The sequence below is a fragment of the Ctenocephalides felis genome, unplaced genomic scaffold, assembly GCF_003426905.1.
Source record: "Ctenocephalides felis isolate EL2017-DRISC unplaced genomic scaffold, ASM342690v1 CF-g0.4_SCAFFOLD_01604, whole genome shotgun sequence".
Taxonomy (NCBI): domain Eukaryota; kingdom Metazoa; phylum Arthropoda; class Insecta; order Siphonaptera; family Pulicidae; genus Ctenocephalides; species Ctenocephalides felis.
Window position 1 is genome coordinate 15515460 of NW_020537758.1, and position 21093 is coordinate 15536552.

Here is a 21093-nt window from a genome sequence, read left to right on the forward strand (position 1 = left end):
TGTGTTATGTGCTGCAAGGTTGTTCATTGGGTTTAGACAGTATAATTACTGAAAGTCAAATTGGACCTTTTTGCCCCGTCCTACCCTAAGTCAATTTTAATTTTATATTAAATTTTTAATATGTGTCATTTTTATTTTCATTAAATGTTTTTGTACAGGCTTTTCTTTTAAATTGCTGAATATGTAACATATTTACATATTAAAAGTTTTTCTTCAGTATGCTTTGTATGACGACCGGTTATTATGACAAGATTTCGGCGTCCCTTCGATGCCATACTAAGCGGATTCTACTGTAGTAAGAGATTATAACACTTACTATTAAGGTAAAAGCGTAGACCGTAAAAAATGTTTAGTTTCAGTACTATAGTCTATCTAAATTAAGCACATATCTGGCAAGATCTTCAAAATAAAAAAATTCAGATAACTCAATATAAAAATATTTTCGATAATATATGGACTAAAGTTATGCTATCGTTAAGTAGAACTTATTTCAAGTAAAGATTCAATTTAATTCATTATTTATAAATTCATTTCAATATTATTCTTGGTGCTTATATATTTTAATACTAAAAAAATATCGACAAGAAAAATAAAGTTTAATATGTATATATAAGGTATATATGGTATATATATATATATATATATAATATATATCTATATATCATATTTATATATATATATATATATATTAATATTTATCTTATAGGTCCGTTCAAAACCGTTCAAAAGATTCTTCTCTGACCCAGCGGTCGCAACCCTTCCTTTAAGGGATGCTGCACCGTGGGATATTCTCAACACCGATACCGGTAGAACGGCTATTTCGATGACCACTTTTCTTATATTAGATGGTAAAAATGATTTTGATGTTAGTCGATGTTGACTTTGGTCGAAGATTCAGTACCAGCATGATCTGTTGTAGTGATAAGTTTTAAAAGTGATTGAAGATAGTGAGATTTTCATGTAAGTTAATAAGAAATAATGGAGATGATATTTTTAAAACCAACGTTATGGATAACAATGATATTTTTAATATATTCTATTTTATTAGTAACTTTGAGTTTTTTATCTCATATTTATTAATTTTATTTTGAATTTGTTTGTGTCGATAGTTCAAATTGTATTGATTACACGGCAAACTAAAATTTTTAAAACGGCATAACGTAAATAAAACCCATATAAATTAGAAAAAATTTTATAAATTTAAAATTAATAGAATGTAACTAGGAAACAAAGGTTGTAAAAAGAAATGTCTAAATATTTTCTTTTAGAGCAAAACTTCTCAGTATTCTAAAATAATTTTTACCCATAGAAGCAACGCAGGTTATAGTGCGGCACAAAAGTATAAGATATCCCAAAATACATAGTTTTATAGTTATAGTTTGGTGAAAAGCTAAACATAAAGAAATTTCACACCATAGTTTTGTGTTTGTGATTCATTATGATCAAAATAAAAGTGTTTGAATTAAGTAGTTAAAAGTAGAGAAAATGTCTCATAGAGTACTATTTTATTTAAATTTAAAATATTTTTACTCAACTCAGTGAAAAATGAATTATTTGAAAATTGTATTGTTTTAAAATTCACATAGAAAAGCTATTTTTTTATTAAAATTTGTATGAATGAGAATCTAGCTTAAAATCAATGAAAGTATTTTATGCGTCGATTGAGCTTATTGTATCTATAAGCTTTTGGCTACAATTAAATGAATATATATTCCAGAAATTTTAATGGAATATATATATATATTATATATATATATATACTACTATCAGAACGTTATGATCTGCTTGATATTTAATATATTATTAGAAATCAAGCAATTCCTTACAGTTTAGCACTTTTTACCTGCTTTAATTTTTTTCTACTAAAGACAGTTTTGTCCAGGCATTAATTTTTCTACTAAACAAATGATTACCAACAATAAGCATGCTGATTATCATTTAACAAAAAGCACAGACTACAAAAGGAAATTTAAAAACAATTTCATGCCAAGCGAATAATATTATGTACATATGAAATGGAATTCTGTAACTAATTTCCCTTTTATCTCGGAATGTACGATATAAAAGAATAGACACAATACAATAAAATATGCATAGAAGCTTGAACAAAAAGCACTAAAGTTTTCCATTATAAAGTTTTATTAAAAAACGACTTATACTCCGGCGCTGGAGTTTCTAAGGACGTGGAATCGCATACTTTGCTACATACCCATGCATCGCTATAGGAAAACGACTCGTTTTAAAAATAATATGTCGAGGAAAAACTAAGAATAATATATATTTATATATATATATATATATATATATATATATATAAATCTGTCGCAAAGCAAATAAGAGTTTTATGAATTTTTATGTAAGTTGTTTTAAAATCAGTTATTTGCGACGACGTTTAGAATCCAAAAATCGTAGACATGATGTTTTCAAAAATACTATAAATATCAATATAATATGTCAAATAATTAATATTTATGAATTAAATTTCTTCGAACAGTTAAAAAGTAGTAACCAATAAAGTAGTAAACCAATTTCATGTAAGGAGAAATATTTGCCAGGTCTCTCGTGTAAATCATTCAAATACATAGCATCAGATTCGCATTCATATTAATTCTGAGGTATAGGAATTCTCTATAAATCAGATATGTTGATATAAATGCTTAAGATATATTTGATTATCGAGATGGCACAATACTGTCCATTTCAAATACAAGTATGAAAATATTCTGCATAGTTTGTAAATTAATACCTTGGTCGCAGTTGCAGTACTGAATAAAAGATAAATCAAACAAATATTAGAACAATATGGGTTATTGAAAAGCTAATACTAAATTTGTTTATAAATTTTCAATTCAGTTTAAATGTTTAAATGAAAAAACATAACATAAATCTGCATAAATTGATTCATTCATATGTTATTAAAATATTAAAAATAATTATAAACCAGTATAAAATATACTATGAGGTCTATTTAGTTAATTTATCCTTTAAATAAATTTTCTAGAATATATTATATTCTATAGTGTTTTCATATTAGTTATCTCGACGATTTTCCACGAGTTCCACAACTAAAATATTTTTTGTTGTTAAAGTAGTAAAATGCATTTACCAATTACAAACCTACCTAAACCTCAATAGCATTACTAATAAATCATTAGGTATAATGTAAACATATTTATATGTTAAGTTTTTAATATTATATATAAACATTAATATGTAGAAGTATGAATTTAAATATATTAAAAAAAAGAAAATGATATAAAATCTATAAATAAACAAAATCATGTTTTAGAATTTATCAGATATAATATTGAATGTGCCAATAAATAAATGAGCAGATGATAAATTATATATATATATAGTATATATCATATAATGATTAAGCTCACGGACTTGTGAGGACGCGGTCGTGAGTTCGAACGAAGCTCACTTGAAAATATAGATCCAAAATATTTCCGTCATAGAAAAATTATTCATTTTAGCGGTGTGAAATGGTAATGGAAGTTTCCATTGAATTATTTTTCACTAAATCGAGTTCTAGTTTAACTCTTTGCTTTAAAGCAGTACTACCCATTAGTATTTGTTATATATATATATATATATATATATATATATATATATATATATAGATAGTATATTGAAGTTTTTTCGACGTTGAAACATATTTTAAACTAACTAGCAGCCCATTCGTCAAAATAAAAAAGGTATAAAGTATAAAACTTTATTTATACGTTCGACACAGAGATGCGTGTCATCATTCAGCAACCACATGACAAAAACACTCAACAAAATTTTAATTTAAAATTAAACTTAATAGCATATTAGACCTCATCGAGTTGGTGCTCGGTATGGGCTTGTTACTTGTTTTACGATGTTACATTTCATAACTTTAGTCAAATTATTTAATTCAAATCTTTTAGTTATTCATAATTTTTTCTAAATGAAAATGTTTTTCTCTAATATGCTATTAAGTTTAATTTTTTAAATTAAAATTTTTGTGAGTGTTTTGTGTCCTTGGTTGGCTGAATGATGACACGCATCTTGTGTCGAAACGTATAAATAAAAGTTTTTATACTTTAAACCTTTTTATTTCGACGAATGGGCTGCTAGTTACTTTGAAAATATGTTTTCAACGTCGAAAAAACTATCAAATATATATATATATATATATATATATATATATATATATCTCGCGGATTGTCCGAATTCCCTCAGAATTAAATCCTTGGTGTGAGTCCGTATTCTCCGTACGATAAGTTCGCAATATCTAGAGCGATTCTTGCGAAGTGCCGATGCCATGGCAACGCCCATCGTAGCGCCGTAGCCGGGAGCCGAGTAACGGCGTAGAAGCTTTTATAAGAGAGAGAACGACAAGCGCGAAAGAGGCCGCCGCCGAGCAGAGATATCTCGCTAAGGGCGGTATGGGGATACTAAGAGCGCGCTCGCTGCTTGTCCGTAGGAGATCGCTAGAGGGAGAGGAGGGTGAGGGAGGAGAGGACTTGGGAAAAATTGTAGTGCAGCGCGTGTTTGTGTAGATTCTAAGACTTTCTGGGGCGTTTTTTATGGGAAAAATAATATTTGTTTTGTATCATGAGTGTTGTAAGATTTCTACATAACCACTTTGATTAAAAAATTTACATTTAATTCGGTCGCAACAGAATATAAATTATCAATATTCCTCCACTTCGTTTCATTCTTAAATTTAAATAAACTTTTTTATATAAAATATTTTTTAAGTACATTTTCAGTATTTAATTTTGAACCAAATTGATTATTTATAAACATACGGCAATCAGAAAGATCATCTCATAAATTGTTTATTATAAAATAAAAAGTAATTAGCACTCTTAGAAATTTATTTTGTGTTTTTTTATTGATTTAAATTCCTGTTTTAGGAAACATCTGTTTCTCTGTCTTACAGTACGCATAATGAGAATATTATGAATTTATAACAACAAATAACACATTATATCAAACTTACAACTATCTGACTATGTTCAGTAAAACTTCCAGCAAATTCATCATCGTAAAAATATGTTTTTATTCTGCTGTTTTCTCAAATTTTACAAATCGTCCTTCTTACCACATAGGCGGAGTAAAAACATGTCTAATGTTTTTTATTTAATTTTAAAGAGATCTCACGACATAATAGCTACATTATTAAGCCAATGCAAAATATAAATTTCACTGGTACATTTATTACCAAAATAACGATGTAAGAACCTTGATCTGGTATTTCGTTAGAAATATTTATCAGCAGAGTACGAAAAAACTATTTATTTATACTTTGCAAAACTACTTTTCTTAACTATTTTTGTTTACATTTTTGCGAGTATAAAAGTTTAGCTGCTCCTTTTTGCCCCACCCATGTGTAAGCTTTTATAGAGGCTGTGTATAAAAATTGTTGAATCTATCTTAAAAATCAGCAGTTAAATATATATATATATTATATATATATATATATATCTTATACAATTACCAATTAAATAATGTATAGTTTAAAACTATTTTAAGGTCTCGTAAACTAATCAACAGTAGTCACAACCAAAACAAATAACAACGCAAATAATACTTTTGTTACGGATTTTCAAACATTGCCATTTATTTCCCAAAAGTATTATCGAAAGAATCAGAGTGATGAATGTTTATACATTTTCTCTCCTCTACTTTTAAATATTGTTAAAAAATTCCTAGCTTTACTTGTTTTTGAGATAATGGTTATAAACTGTTTACTCACGGACTTTTAAGTTATTAGTTTAAACTAGTTAAATAATTCATAAAAAAATCTTCTAAAGAACGGGGTGACTGTAAGATCTGTTAAATGGATGCTCACGAAAATAGTTTTCGTTTAAACTACCTTCTATTGTAAATATTGAAAATGTGATTTTTAATGTAAAACAGTGAAACGAATAGATATTTGTAATCCAAGTGTGTCATTGAAATAATGATGTGTAAGAATTTTTAGTAAAATCTTCTTAGTTCAGAATAAACACTTACATTAAAATTGGATAGAATTTTATAAGTTTTAACAACAAAATATTAATGGCAATATATAGTATTTCAACGATTAGATTTTAAAATATTGAAATAGTAAAAACATAAGATATGAAATTTCGCATAGCATGGATCGTGGACATCTTGTTTAAAAAAATATATCAATTTCTTTCTTTGAATAATTTGCTAGTTCATCAATTGGCATTTTTCATTTGTTTTAAAGAAAAAATGTTTTAATAGATAAATTATTTACTAATTAAAATGAACTGAATAATATAATTTACCGCAACGAAAGTTATTTCCTTTACTACTTTCCTACCATTGGCGGAGTGTATAACGCCACTCGATCGTCGAACTCGGAAGAAAAATTCAAATTGCTTTAGAACTTTCTCGCAAGGGTTAGCAAAAGGGAATATTCGTAGCCGTTACCCTTATTGTACCCAAAGCTATGATTACTAACATGAAGGAGATGGGGCGTCGTAATGGTAATAGTTGGGAAGCCAGCCATCGATAACTATATGGCTCTCATAGGAAACTTCTACATCATGAAATGTAAACTATCTATACAACTGTATAACTCTCGCCATGGCTATGCAGACTGCGGCGAACGTTATTAATAAGTTAGTACACTCAGATATCGTGTATTGGCATATGATGAATACGATACGAACTGGGGATTCTGCTAAGATAACTCGAGGTATAGATAGAGAGGCGGAGGTAGCAGGTTTGCTACCGAGTTATCCAATGTTGAACGGATTGGCAGAAATCCAATATATTGTTTTAGAGAAACATATTGTGTAGGGTATTGCAAAAGTATATGCTTTAAATAGTATCAATAAAATTTCGAGAAAAACGCTAAATATAATATTTTTTCTGAGTGAATATTATAATATTTTCACTCAGGGTAGAGTAATTTCAATAAAGACCTTAGAGGTTCAGGCATTGCAATGACATGTAAAATATATTACAAAAGTTCTTGACAGCCGGATTTGATTACTGACTAAGTTAGTCCCAGTTTCCAGAAAACTGAATTACAAATGAAAGATTGATTCAAACACTCATCTACTGAAATGAATGCTCTCACGTTGAGCATAACCAGCATCACTTTTTGTACTAAACCTGAAGCTGGATATTTTATTTTATAAATTTCTGTTGTATCTTGTGTTCCAATTGCTACAAACGTGACTCAAATACATCTATAAATATTTTAGTTATATAATTTTTTAGATTTTTTCAAATAGCAAATTCAGTACTAGCTTAAAAATTTACAATTAATTCTGCAATATACCGAAATAATCAAAATCCAATTACAAACCGCATTTTTTATTATTTTTTATAATTACTAAAACACATTAAATTTTTCTTTTTATTGTACGTTTTATGATTGCGGAAATAGACAGAAATAATAGTCGTAAAATCTGAATACCATAATATATTTATTACCTGAATTAATTTGCGACTGCGGTACAGACAAAATAATACCTGTATAGAAATCAAACAACTCTGTATAAGAATTTTGCATTGGAAACGGAGAGTTGGTGAACTTTTTGCTCAAATGAGGTAATTAGTAAAAATGATTTTAATAAACTAAAAATATTTTATTTTAATATCATACATATTTTTATATATTATAATAAACCTGTCAGTCATATATTAAAAGTTAGAGTATTTGTTAGGGGGTGCTCATTAATCACGTGATTTTTTAGGATTTTTGGAGCTCACCTTCCTTCGCGATACTTGGTGATATTGAATTTTTGTATTCCTTCGTGTGATTATGTATTTTTGTTACATAAAATTTTCCTAACGTTTTTTTCCAATTTACGAAAAAACGTAAAATTTTTGCCTTTTTTGAAAATCGGGTGAAAAATATACGTAATATTTTACTAGATCCCTCCCTCTCCCAGGTGATTTTTCGTGATTATTTGTCAATTTTCCCCCTTCCACTAAATGCTTCACATGATTAATGGAGGCCCCCTAATGGATTTCTACTATTTTTCTTAATTTATGAATTTAAAAGTAGGTTTTTAATCCCATCACGTTTCAAGAAGCGCATATTACGCTTATTACTTCTTTCTTTCTTGATTGCACTGTGTGATTATTAATTAGCAACCGTAAAATTCAAAATTGAATACACAGATTAGTACATAGACTATATTGAATTTGAATCAAAGCTTGTAATATCGTATCAAATCGTAAATTATTAGTTTATATTAACCGGAATAATGATTGTAAATATATTACCATATTTCCAAAAATAATTTTCTCTATATTATAAAAATTTTAAACTTTTTTGCCCTAAACACTTTTAAAAATATAGTCAGATATTATTAACTAAATAATCCTTATATAAATGAATTTTTAGAATGATTCAGTGTTAAGAATGACTATTGAATAAAGTTCTATTCTATTCTATTCTATCCTTCCCATATATGTGCTGTACTACGAAATTGTAGTCTGATGACTATGCGTATGTTGAATAATAAGTGTCATTACAGAACAATGTTATTTTTACAAATATTTATAACAATACCTAATAAATTACTCGAATATTCTTATATTATGCCAGGAATGAAGATGAAGCATCAATTTCCGTTGTCAAAAAATCCTCAATAAGTCTAAATCTCGCTCGATCACATATTTGTTTATGATTGTGGTCGTGTCAAATCTTAATTTTTATATTATTTACAAAAAATTCAAAGTACAATTTCATTAGGAAATGAATTTCTCGCTGTTACTATATGCCATCCTCTGCAAGATACATCGAGTACGAAGTTCCGGCAGCCCAAGTCCGTAGTTTGCTGTTGCCCTCGAAAGGTCCTCGGCTACTTTGGTCATTTGGCAAAGTCGTAGCACGCGAGTAGAAGCCGAGACCGAGGCTGATGCTGAGGCTCATCCCACGGTGGTCGTATAACCACATCTCTATGGTAATGCAAGCGACCCTTGCCCGCTAGCGTGTCCCGCTATTAACATGATATAGTGTGCGATAAGGAAACTTGTAGCGAAATCATCTATTGTGTAACATCATATGCATATAAATGATCCCGCATTTGAGACTGTGTACGTTATATGGATATATGTCTGGGTCTAATATCACTTTTGAACAATTATTACTTTAAGAGCCACCGTATAGTACCCGAAGGCCGGTAAGATCAGATGAGAGCTGCTTTAATTAGGAACGTAATATAAATGGGGCGAAGGAAACGCTAGCTGGACTATGCTGGTCGTAATATGAATTTATAGGGAAATTAAATGTAATAGATCGACAAAATATTGTATAGACCTAGAACTATTATTAAACCTATGCTTTTAGGCTCTTGCTATAGACTACGTTAATAGATAATTTAAATAACACATTTTCTTCATTTGAGATCAAAGTATGTGATGGTGAATAAAGCGCAAGAACATGCATTCAATTTGAAACTCAAAGCAAATTCACATCGAAAAGATTTTGCCTTTTCGGTTCTGATTGAATTTTTGAATTGTATTGGAGGTATTGGAAGTATCGGAAGTTTTATTAATAATGTGCATTTTTAACTTCCCGTAGGGTAAGTTATTGTAATGGGCCGAAATCGGAATTGAAAATTTTTACATTTCTCGAGTTTTGAAGGTTTCTGAACTTTTGGCATACCTCAGAAAAAATGGATGTGTGTGTGTGTGTGTGTGTGTGTGTGTGTATGTATGTATGGATACAAATTTTCGCCCACGTTTTTGGCGTACGGATCAACCGATTTGAATGGTTTAAAAAACATCGATTCCTATTAAAAGGAGAAGAGCTGATTAGTTTTGGCAAAGACAGGTCCAGCAGTTACGGAGATAAGGAGCAAAGATTGCAGAAAAATAGAATCGAAGAGTTTTTGAGAGAACGAGCATCCGATTTGAATGATCTAAAAAACATTCTATTAGTAATGATTGGAGAAGGGGTTTATTAGTTTTTCGCAAAGGCAGGCCAGCCATTTTGGAGATACAGAGCTAAATGTACAAAAAATGGCAGTTTTTGAGAGAACTAAGCGTCCGATTCAATTGATTCAAAAACTTTCTGCTTGCTTAACAAATAATTGATTTAGGAAAAAAAAATTTGTACCATTTTTTTTTCTTTTTTTTTTTTTTTTTTTTTTAATTTTTTGTATATCGAAAATAATTCAGATTTTATTTTTAATTCTGACTATAGTATTTCACTCTGCAATTCATTTTATATTCTTATAAATATTAGACAATGTTACAATATTTATAATAATCTATTTGAAAACATTCAATTTCCTCGAACATTTCGTTACGGTACGGGAAGTTCCAGCAATTTGCCTTAAAGGCACGATGCCACCCACCCCACTAGTTATTTTTTGCTTGTTTAACTTCATGACCTCTACAATAACTAAAGACTCAATAAAGACGTTTCTCTAATAGTATAGAGCAGTAGTAGATAATTTGTGCTTACTGGTAAATAATAGTTATAATATTTATTATTGAACGATTCATTAAAACAATCTCTATTAATATACTTTATGATCTCTACACTAAAGTCGAGATTTCTATAAAGACGTTCTCCTAATAGTCAAAATCAGTAGTCGGCAATCAGTTTTACCGAGTAAAGCATAGGTTCCCAACTTGTTGATGCCGTGGACTCCTTGGGATGTTTTTTATAAATAATAAATCAACCCACAAAATTGCTTTGAATTCATGGTTGAACTATTCCTCCAACCATCCTAAGACGGTGTGTCTCAAAAACGCATAATTCGATTTTGATGAAACTTGACACACATTGTTACTATACTTTACTAAATATTTGACAAAAATTTAAAGTTGAAACATTCAATAGTTTTTGAGATATACGAAGTTGATGGATGGCTGGCTGGCTCCGCTCTCAATAATGGTATTGAAACAGATTGTTCGTTTTCAAAAATGCATAATTCGATTTTGATGAAACGTGACATACATTGTTACAACACTTTACTAAATATATGACAGAAATTTAAAGTTGAAACATGCAATAGTTTCTGAGATATTCAAGGTTGATGGGTGGCTCGCTCCGCGCTCAATACTAACATTTAAACAGATGGTATGTTCTCAAAAATGCATGTTGCAATTTTGATGAAACCTAACACACATTGTTACTATACTTTACCATTCATATGTAATGTTTTTCTTTACTTTTTGGTTAATTTCTAAATATGGCGTAAATATGAACCCATTTTTATTTCATGGACCCTCAAATTTTGTTTTTTCTGCCGTGGACCCCTTGAAAGTTGCCATGGACTCCTGGGGGTCCATTTGGACCACTTTGGGAATCACTGATGTAAAGTAATATTTTTAAATATTGAACAACTCGATAAAATAATCTAGAAAAGAAAATGTATAAGTTCAAGACTCACAACTGATTATTCTTACAAGTCATCAAGTCATAAATTATCAAATCCAAAAATATCTTTGATTTGATATGAATATAGTAATGTAATATAAAAATTCGTATCTACAATATGAGTTCCAGCAATAAAAAAGATCATGAGTTGGTTATAGGCATTATCCTAAAAAAATACATATTTGAAGAAAGACTTTGTATACTCATACTAAAACCATCAGATGGTCGTGCAACGTAGAGATATAAAAAATACATAAACGCAATTTTAATTATCTAAGTTTCTGAAAGTTAAAAAAGTTTTCAAGCTCTGCTTTACAAAGGACGAGGCCTCCGTCGTCCGCATGCCGCATTATAATTTTGGAATGTTACGTAATACGCTTCACGCCCTATGAGACGTTGCCCACCGTGGCGAATTCCTAGAACTACCTCCTGGTCCGGAACTCCTGGTCCTAGCTCTCTACCAGAAAGCTTTCAGCTTTCATGAGAATGTACGCGAAACCCAACCGCGTCGCTGACTTTACAAAGACATTTTGCGTGGGGACAATCGTTGGCGAAAAAGTTTTCGAAATCGCGAAGTTTAAAAATTAGTTCTCTCAGCTTATGGCATTATTTTTTATTTTAATCTAAATTTACCATAAGTGTTGCTTTAAGGTCCCCAAAATATTCCATTTTAAATAGTCATCGCGTATAAAATATGAGTTTGGTTTAAGAAAGGTTTAGGAAATTTGTTTATAAATTCGATTGCTTGCTCGTGGGTTGGAGATTAGAGCAATGGACTTTGAATTAGAGATTCCCAGTTCAATACGTGCATCGGGCAGACGGATGTCAAGCAGTAGGAATATTGGTTTTTATTTAAGAATGTAGATAGCAACATGTTTCCAAGAGAAAATAGCTCTTATATTACATGCATCAATTTATTTATTTATTTATTTTATTTATTATTATTTTATTATTATTATTATTATTATTCAATGAATGAGTTTAGCACTCGTACTTAAATATGTATAATAATTGCAAAGATTTTTGAGCTCGCCTGTGAATTAATGGTTGGAGCTATGAGATTTGAATTAGCAGTGTTGTTACCAGTTTTAATTTGGAAATATAGATAGCGACATGTTTCCAAATGAAAATAGGCATTGCTGCATCAATAAAAAATTCTGCCCATTTAAAAAATTGTAATAAGAATGCTCATAGATGGGACGACATTTTGGGATTCCATAATTAATAAAAATGATGTAATCATTTAAGTATTATCATTATAATAGCATATAAAATTGTTAAGTTCTGGTCAATGCTCAAATATTATAAATAAAAAATAAAAAATGCTAAGACTTGAACTTGAATAACCTATTTACTAACAAAAAATATATAAATAAGCAAGAATAAAATAACAAAAGGTGTAATAAGATTCAATTACAAAGTTGTGCAAATTTTTGTTATATTTTGAAAACTTATATTTTGCCATCTTTTTGCTTATAAGCCTGAAAGCTTTTATAAAATTAATATTATAGTAGTTAAGTTTTAATTAAGAAGATCTTAAATTTTGATATTTTGTTGAAAAAAAAAATTAACATTATTGGCATAAAAACACTCTTCTTGCAGTTAGATAAAACAGTAGGCATTTATCTTGATTAAGTTCAAAGATGTTTTACATTTCGTGCCCGCTTACCCCTCTCTGTAATGAGGCGAGCAATTAAAAACTTGAGCTTACCGTCTCCACCGGCCGAAGCTTATCGTCCTACAAGCATCTAGAGCTTTCGTAGAGAGAATAGACAGAGCTTAATATCGCACAGTAGAAGCATTCTATTCTACGGACGAATGCGTGGGACGGCAACGAAAGATACCATAGAACGGTTGATGTATTATGGGTAAGGAAAGGGTTAAGTCTGAGCAAAACACGGCTCATAGCCCCATACGATGCCGGGGACGGCCACAGGGTGTGCGGGCAGAATTCAGAAGCGATGGCTCGGAATAAACTAGATAACGCGATGCCATACTAAGCGTATAGGTATCTATCTATAACCAGGGTGGAAACGAGATATACAACAAAATCGATGCAGATTGGATGGATCTAATACGAAAAATCTGAGAAAGCAAATTCTCTACTTTGTCCACTAATTTTAACATTTACTCTATCTTTATTTAATTTTAAATGGTCTAATAATTTGACTAATATTTACTAGCCCTTTTCATGGTTATATTTTTTATCAGATTTAAATATTTTTGTCACTATATTTATTTTGCTTTTTCACTTCTAGAATGAAAAATTAACATTTCACTCTGATAGAGTATAATTTCTTCAGTCTATTTATTGAGTTTTAATCCCATAAAAAAATATCTATTGAAGGTGTACGATTTCTCGTAGGCATCCCACAACTGTGATAGTGAACATGTAGTGGCGGCATTTGTTACAATTTTCAGAAATTAATTTTTCTTACTTAAGGTTTATTTCAAACAAGATTCTACTCTTCCATGTCCTAAAATTTACTTATCACTAAATTTAATTTATTTAATTCATTTAATGACTTCCATTATTTTTCCCCGACTTCGACACTGTCTCTCTGTGTTTATGTATTAGAATACACGGGTCTTGTTTTGTTCGCCACAAAACTAAATCGTGCACAAATTCATGTTTTGTCACACTTCGCGTGATTTATTATAGCACAAATTTATAATACACTTATACCTCGAATATAACGTATATATTTATCGAACCCTATGATGCTGAAATTTAAGATTCCGTTTATAATAACCTATATTTCAGATACAAAAATGTAGTATTAATATTTGTAAAATGATAATTGTATTAAAATAAGCTTGATTGTAATATATCTACTTTGGAATTTACTAAAATTAGTTAAATTTTACATCGCACTATTTTCTATTTTCTAGACATTATCAGTTCAATATACATTATTGGGAAAATCTGTAACCATAAGATATATTTAATCCTCAGTCATAACCATGAAGAGCAAAATGAAAGATACGTCATTATTTTAATTTTAAGTACGTAAGAAAGTACTTTAAAATATATTGTTTAACATAAAACTTCAATTTTATGAGAATTCATATTCAAAAAACCTATATTTTTTATTGTATGGTGTTTATGATTGTCTTTCTTGTAAAATTAAGTTAAAATATTTAGAGTCATAATATATAAATTAATAAACTATTCTATTAACCTTTTCCACTCAGACGCGGCCGCTTCGGCGACAAAATACCCACTACATTTTTCTATCAATGTATTAGTGGAAAAAATAAGTGAAATTAGCAATGTATTAGTGGAAAAAGTCAATGCATTTGATAAATGTCTGAATGAATCATAATTTCTTCTAAATTATATATTATTGTCAATATGTACCTTTTAATGATATTTAATGTTATTTAAATCAACTATTCTCTAGATTTTGTGGGTGGATTTAGTGGGTCTGGTGCTTCTTGCTGCTTCAACCTATAAAAAGTCGTAACACAATGACCGAATAAAAACGATGATCGAAGGATCGATAAACGAAAATCGTTCGTTCTCTAGATTTTGTTAATAATTAATATTTTGAGTTGAGCATAATTTCTCAACCTTTTAAGTATGATTTTGAAATATGATCTCTTTACAAAAATATTTCAATAATATTTACATCATCAGAAGTACTATTTATAGCTAAAACTATTCCAGCTTTTCTAAGAGTTTAACTTCAGAGCTAAAATGCTCTTTAATATTTTTTGTAACCATCACCCTTACATTTCTGCACCCTTTTCTTCTATCAAAACTTAGATCGATTTTCTGTCTGCGCCCATGCCAGCCGTTCAGAAATAAGTTTTCTTGTCCGCCGTTCGGAGCACGCGATCAATTCGCTGGCCGCTCTGCAATTGGTTGAGATGATACTCGGAGGGGAGAATTAAGAACGAGGGGTTGTTTGATAAATACAAATGTGGGGTGAGACAAGTATTGCGACTGAATTCTCTGCTACAACAACCCCTTTTGCTTAACGAAACGTTGCTTCGCTTTACACAACGCGCGCGCTTCGTATATGGATACACACATGTACCTACTCATTCAAAAGCTCTGATGAAGGTTGTTTGTGCTGAATTACTTGTACGTAGTTTCAATATCTACATTGTGTTTATTGAGTAAATATTGATTTTGATGAGAAAATTAAATGTTATATATCGTACTAATAAGTGCAAGCTAAGCAATTATACGGCTTCATTCATGAAATAATTAGCATTTTTAGATCAGTAACCTTATCACAGAAAATATGACTAAACGATCATACTTTTGCATTTGATAAAAAAGCGTATTTAATATTATAATAAGGTCTAATTTGACTTTAAGTAATAATTCTGCCTAAATCAAATGAACTATATCGAACCATATTGCACATACTAAACAAACAAGTATCGTACCATGTTTAGTAAAATATCAATGGAAGTAATTCTAGTGTATTTATGCATTTATATTTTAGTGAAATTCAAAAATAAAAGTTGTACTAGATTGTTATCTGTAAAATGGTATAATAGTATTAGATATTTTGAACAAATGTAGTAGGTACCACTAAATTAACGAAATTGTCTGTCCCTTAGCACCGGACACTAAGTCGTCCCTTAGCGCCGGAAGTAAACATATTGATATTTCTTGTGAAATTTGACGTAATTTATTCTAATTATTTAATTTTGTTCTGTATGAGTGCTAACGGTCACTACATACCCCCATTCTTCGTATTTTCTAGTCAAAGAATCAAAATCTTATGATGAATGCTCCAGCTGAGTGCATCGGTGTGACCCAGCCAAAAGGGTGGATAATTAGTGATTTTTGTTAGCAATATCTAAGAATATTCGATAAACACAAATGTGCAGACATTTCAGAGTGTGAAGATGGCTACATATGTGTTCAATGCTGGTTATTTTGGTACTAGGTTCCACTTTGTAAAATCATATTCTTTTACCAAAGTTTGATTGTTAGTATTAATTATTGTTTAGCAAAGATTGCGTTTTTGTTAATTTAGTTTGATTTTTAACTATGTTATCTAACATGAGTCATAATTTAATAAACATTTCGTAAAATATTTTTTGATTTATTTATAAATAACCTTAGGTGTCCGGCACTCGGGGTGTTCCTCCTATAATAACTTAATTCCGATACTTAGAAGCAAGAACAAGCAATCCGTACATATTACATTATTTTGTTATACCGAGTATGTTGCGATTTCTCGTTTTGCTGCCATTAGTCACTTTGGGCAACAGGAAATTATATCTACCCATACGATAGCGTGCAGCCCCCAAAACCCTAAATCTGACCTCAAACCTTGATAGAAGCCCAGTTCTTCGGAAACCTACATTGATAACATCCTGGGTCAGAGTAGAAGTGCCATCTAAAACTAGTCAAGTGTCTTGCGACATAGAAGAGGGTATAAGATACAATGATATATGAGATAGACCTTGGTGGTTTTGGCCTGTACTGGATGAATTAATTGACCTATTTATTTCAACACCAGAAATATTGATATTTTGTACTCTTTGAACTACATAAAATATATCAATCTTATTTACAAATATCATATCTGAAAATAACTAATTATAATTTAAGATACACTTACATTAAAAATATGTTAAATGATTCAATTTTTTAGATTCATTTGAAAATCAAGAAAAATTTGTTTGCAAAACTTCCTGCAATGTGATTTGATACTTGAAGAAGCTTTGCTATTGATGTTACCAAAATCGAAGAATACTTTACATCCCCATCAGGTAATATCGACTGCAATAATACAAATTCTGTTCTGTCTATTATATTTTTTTTCCGATCACCTGCACAAATCACAAATTTCTTGGGCCATATATAATCTGATTTACTTTCGCAACAACAATATTTTATGTTATTTCATAAGCACACTAAATACTTCTGTTTCATCAGAGTGCGTACTACGAATATACTCAAAGATTTTTTTCGGCAGAGTTATTTTCACGCAAAAACTATGGTTTATAGCAAAGCTGTAGAAGTTTTGTGAAAAAACTATGGTTTGCGTGAGCTTAATCTTGCCGAGAATAGTCTCGGTATATGTTCGTGGTACGCACCCAGATCTTTTTTTATTTTTAGGAGAAAGAAATGCAACAGCACGATGAAAAACTTAGATTTGACAATGAAGCTTCGAATGTTATCTGAATGCTATATACAATCCAGATTCACTAGACAAAGAGATACTACATAATATCTATGAAAATCTATAAAAAAGGAAGAGCTGAATAAAGCTAAGAATAATATCTGAATCCTATATACAGACTAATTGGAAAGCCTATATAAAGAGATAGATATGCCAAGTATCTATAAAAATATGAAAGAAAAATATAGTTTATGTAGATAAATTTTATTGTAAGTAAAATGATATTTTGTACTAATTCATTAAATAATATTCATTTTACAAACGTTTGTTGAGACTAAGTTTGTCTCATCATCAGTGTATTATTAAATCTAAAATATGAAAATCTAAAATTGCAACTGGTTCAACTTAACTGTTCAGATAAAGCGGATCTTGAACAAAAAAAATACTTGAATATTTATTTGTATAGAAATTTTCAGTTTTTTGTATTTCCTGAAAAGTAAATTTTACTATTATATATATACACACTTGGTTCTACGTGGTTCTACACTTTTGAAAAAAAAACAGAAAGTAACGTTAAAAATTAAAAATACATAAGCAAAAATAAAAAGAAAAAGATATAACTACAGAAACAGTCTAATTATATCTAAACCATAAATTAAAATAATGCATAAAATATTACTTACTTGAATTTCTTAGATTATTACCTACACATATTAATACAGCTTATATTATAAAGCATATATTATAATATAAAGAAATTACTGACATTTAGTGCTTGTTTCCAATTATTATTTTTTTACAAGCTATAAAAATATGTGTAAGTGATAATCTAAGAAATTCAAGTAAGTAATATGCATTATTTTAATTTAAGGTTTAGATTTAATTAGTCTGTTTTTTTAGTTAAAATTTTTTTTTATTTTTGCTTATTTATATTTAATCTTTAACGTTACTTTCTATTTTTTTCAAAATTGTAGAACCACTCACGATGACGTAGAATTTTACGTCGAAACTTATGGAATCTTTACCTATTTATATTTTTTACTTGATGTTACGTCCTTCAAGAAATCAATCATACATTTCAACATCAAATTTAAACACTTTCAACGTATATATATATATATATATATATATATATAATTACTGTATTTTCAAGTGCTTTCAATTTCTCTTCTATAAAGTTCAAATTCTTCTATAAATTTTTGATTCAAATGATTTGAAAAATTATTTGTAAATTTTTTAAAGCTGCATATATAAATATTGAGCTTTAACATTATTTTTCAATCCCGTAATTTGCAATACAATATTTTTAAATATAAAATTGAAATCTATTGTTTTAAAAATAAATACAGTTTATAAGTTCAATTCAATTAATTTAAGGTTATTAGATACACAAAAACGATATCTATCTGCGTATCTATTAAAATTACTTGTACGTCACTTTTTTATAACTATTTATATGCATATATCAGGGCCATATACTAGTACCTAATATGAAATAAACACTCACACGTGAATTTAGTAATAATTTAGTATTCAGTTTTCAAGGGAATTGGAACAATTATAATTTATAGAGTTTGAAATTCTTAAACTATTACGTATAAAATACATACATTATAAAAATCTATAAATTTAGACTTGAAACGGATTATTAATAAACTATCACAAACATCATTATTTTATTAAGTCTTGATAAAATCTTCTTCTTACAGCAAAGCAATAAAATTAATATAATATAATGCTGTATATCCTAACTAATGTAAATTCGTAAAACTAGTTGACATAAATATATCATATTTAATATAAATTTTTAATAAATTATCTCAAATTCAAGACAAAATGTTACAAACTACCATCCTCGAGCTACGCGATGTCTACGGCGTAGTCGGTAGTCGGCCGCCTCAGTCCACTCTCTCTCTACGACTCGGCGTCCTAAGATAAATCTGCTTGTCACAGAAGACGGTCGAGTTGATGATTAATGGGATCTCCGTGTAAAACGAGAAGCACTCTGGAAAGATTTTCAGGCAGCAGTGTGCGCATACATAACAGATGAGCGATCCGGACGAACTATAATTCATGTACGAAGTACAAGAGAGCTTATAAATTTAAACGACGACGAGGACATTTCATAAATAATCGGACGAAAGCTACACCTTATTCGAGCAAATTACTAAATCAAATGTGAAATTTGATGAAAATATATCTATATTGTCTATAATTTATTTTATTTATATATTGGTTATTAAAAATAATATTTTATAATTTTTCCCATTTCGATGTGATATATAATTTGCTACTTATTAAGATCATTTTTGTTTATATTTTTATTGTTTTTTTTATTATTTTCTATTATTTTTTATTATTATTGTTTTTTTTTAAACATTCCAAAATTCAATCAGAATATTCAACTTAGTTGAATAGGGTATATAAATTATTTTAAATTTTAAATTTATATTGATTGAGATTGATGATTGATAATTTGTTATATTAGTTCTTTAAAATTATTTTTTTGATTATCAAATGAATCTAAAAATCAATTTATTAATCGTGAATTATATAACATTTATGAATCATTGAAGGATATAGTCATTCTCATGTTTTTAAGATTATTATTTTGTTTAACATTATTTTTTTATTTTTATTATTAGTTATAATATTTTTATTTCTTTATTTTTACCTTTATTTTTAATTTTTATTATTTATTGTTTTATTTATTGGCATAAATATTTTAATTTTTAAATTTATATAGATTGAGATTCATGATTGATCATTTGTTATATTAGTTCTTTAGAAAAAAAAATCTAAATAAATATAGTCATTCTGATGTTTTTGCGATTATTAATTTGTTTATTATGATTTTTTATTTTTATTATTAGTTATAATATTTTTATTTCTTTATTTTTATCTTTAATTTTTATTTTTTGTTGTTATTGTTTTATTCATTGTACATCTCTAAAGTCAATCATAAAATTAAAATTAACTATTTGGATAAAAAAATTATACTTAAAATAATATTACTATGTTTAATTTATTGCTGTATAGTAAAACGTAATAAAATCATCACACTTTTACCGATTATATAAAAAATAGCGAGAGCTATTTAGAGAAATAGCAACTTAATTGAGAGCTTTATATATGATAAAAAAAAATCAAATTGAGCCCATACAAATATTATAAATATTAAAAAATTATTTTTTTCATAAAAAATCTAACAGTTTCTACCAACTTTAAAATTATTATAAGTACTAATGAAGTACATTTCTAAAACTTCCGATCTGTACGTGCATAATTTTATTGTATGATCATACATTGATAGTATTCATATTTATTTCTAAATAACAATGTACCTACTGCATAAAATAAAACTTGTCTCGGTATCAATCTGTACTCTTGAAATATTTTTGCTTATTTTATATCGTTTTGCTATATCGTATTTATACAATCTGTGATTAAGCTCGTTTTCTTAGCACATACAATAAACGGAATGCGGTAATATAGTAACAGGATATGTTAAGCTTTTAAGCACAACCTAGAGATTTGGTCAAACTTTGAACATTTTTTTGGTTATTACGGTCAATCAATTTAGAACCGTAACCGCAAATAACTTTTTTGTGAACACAGCCAAAAATATATTTATAATTTTTTCATGACAGCCTA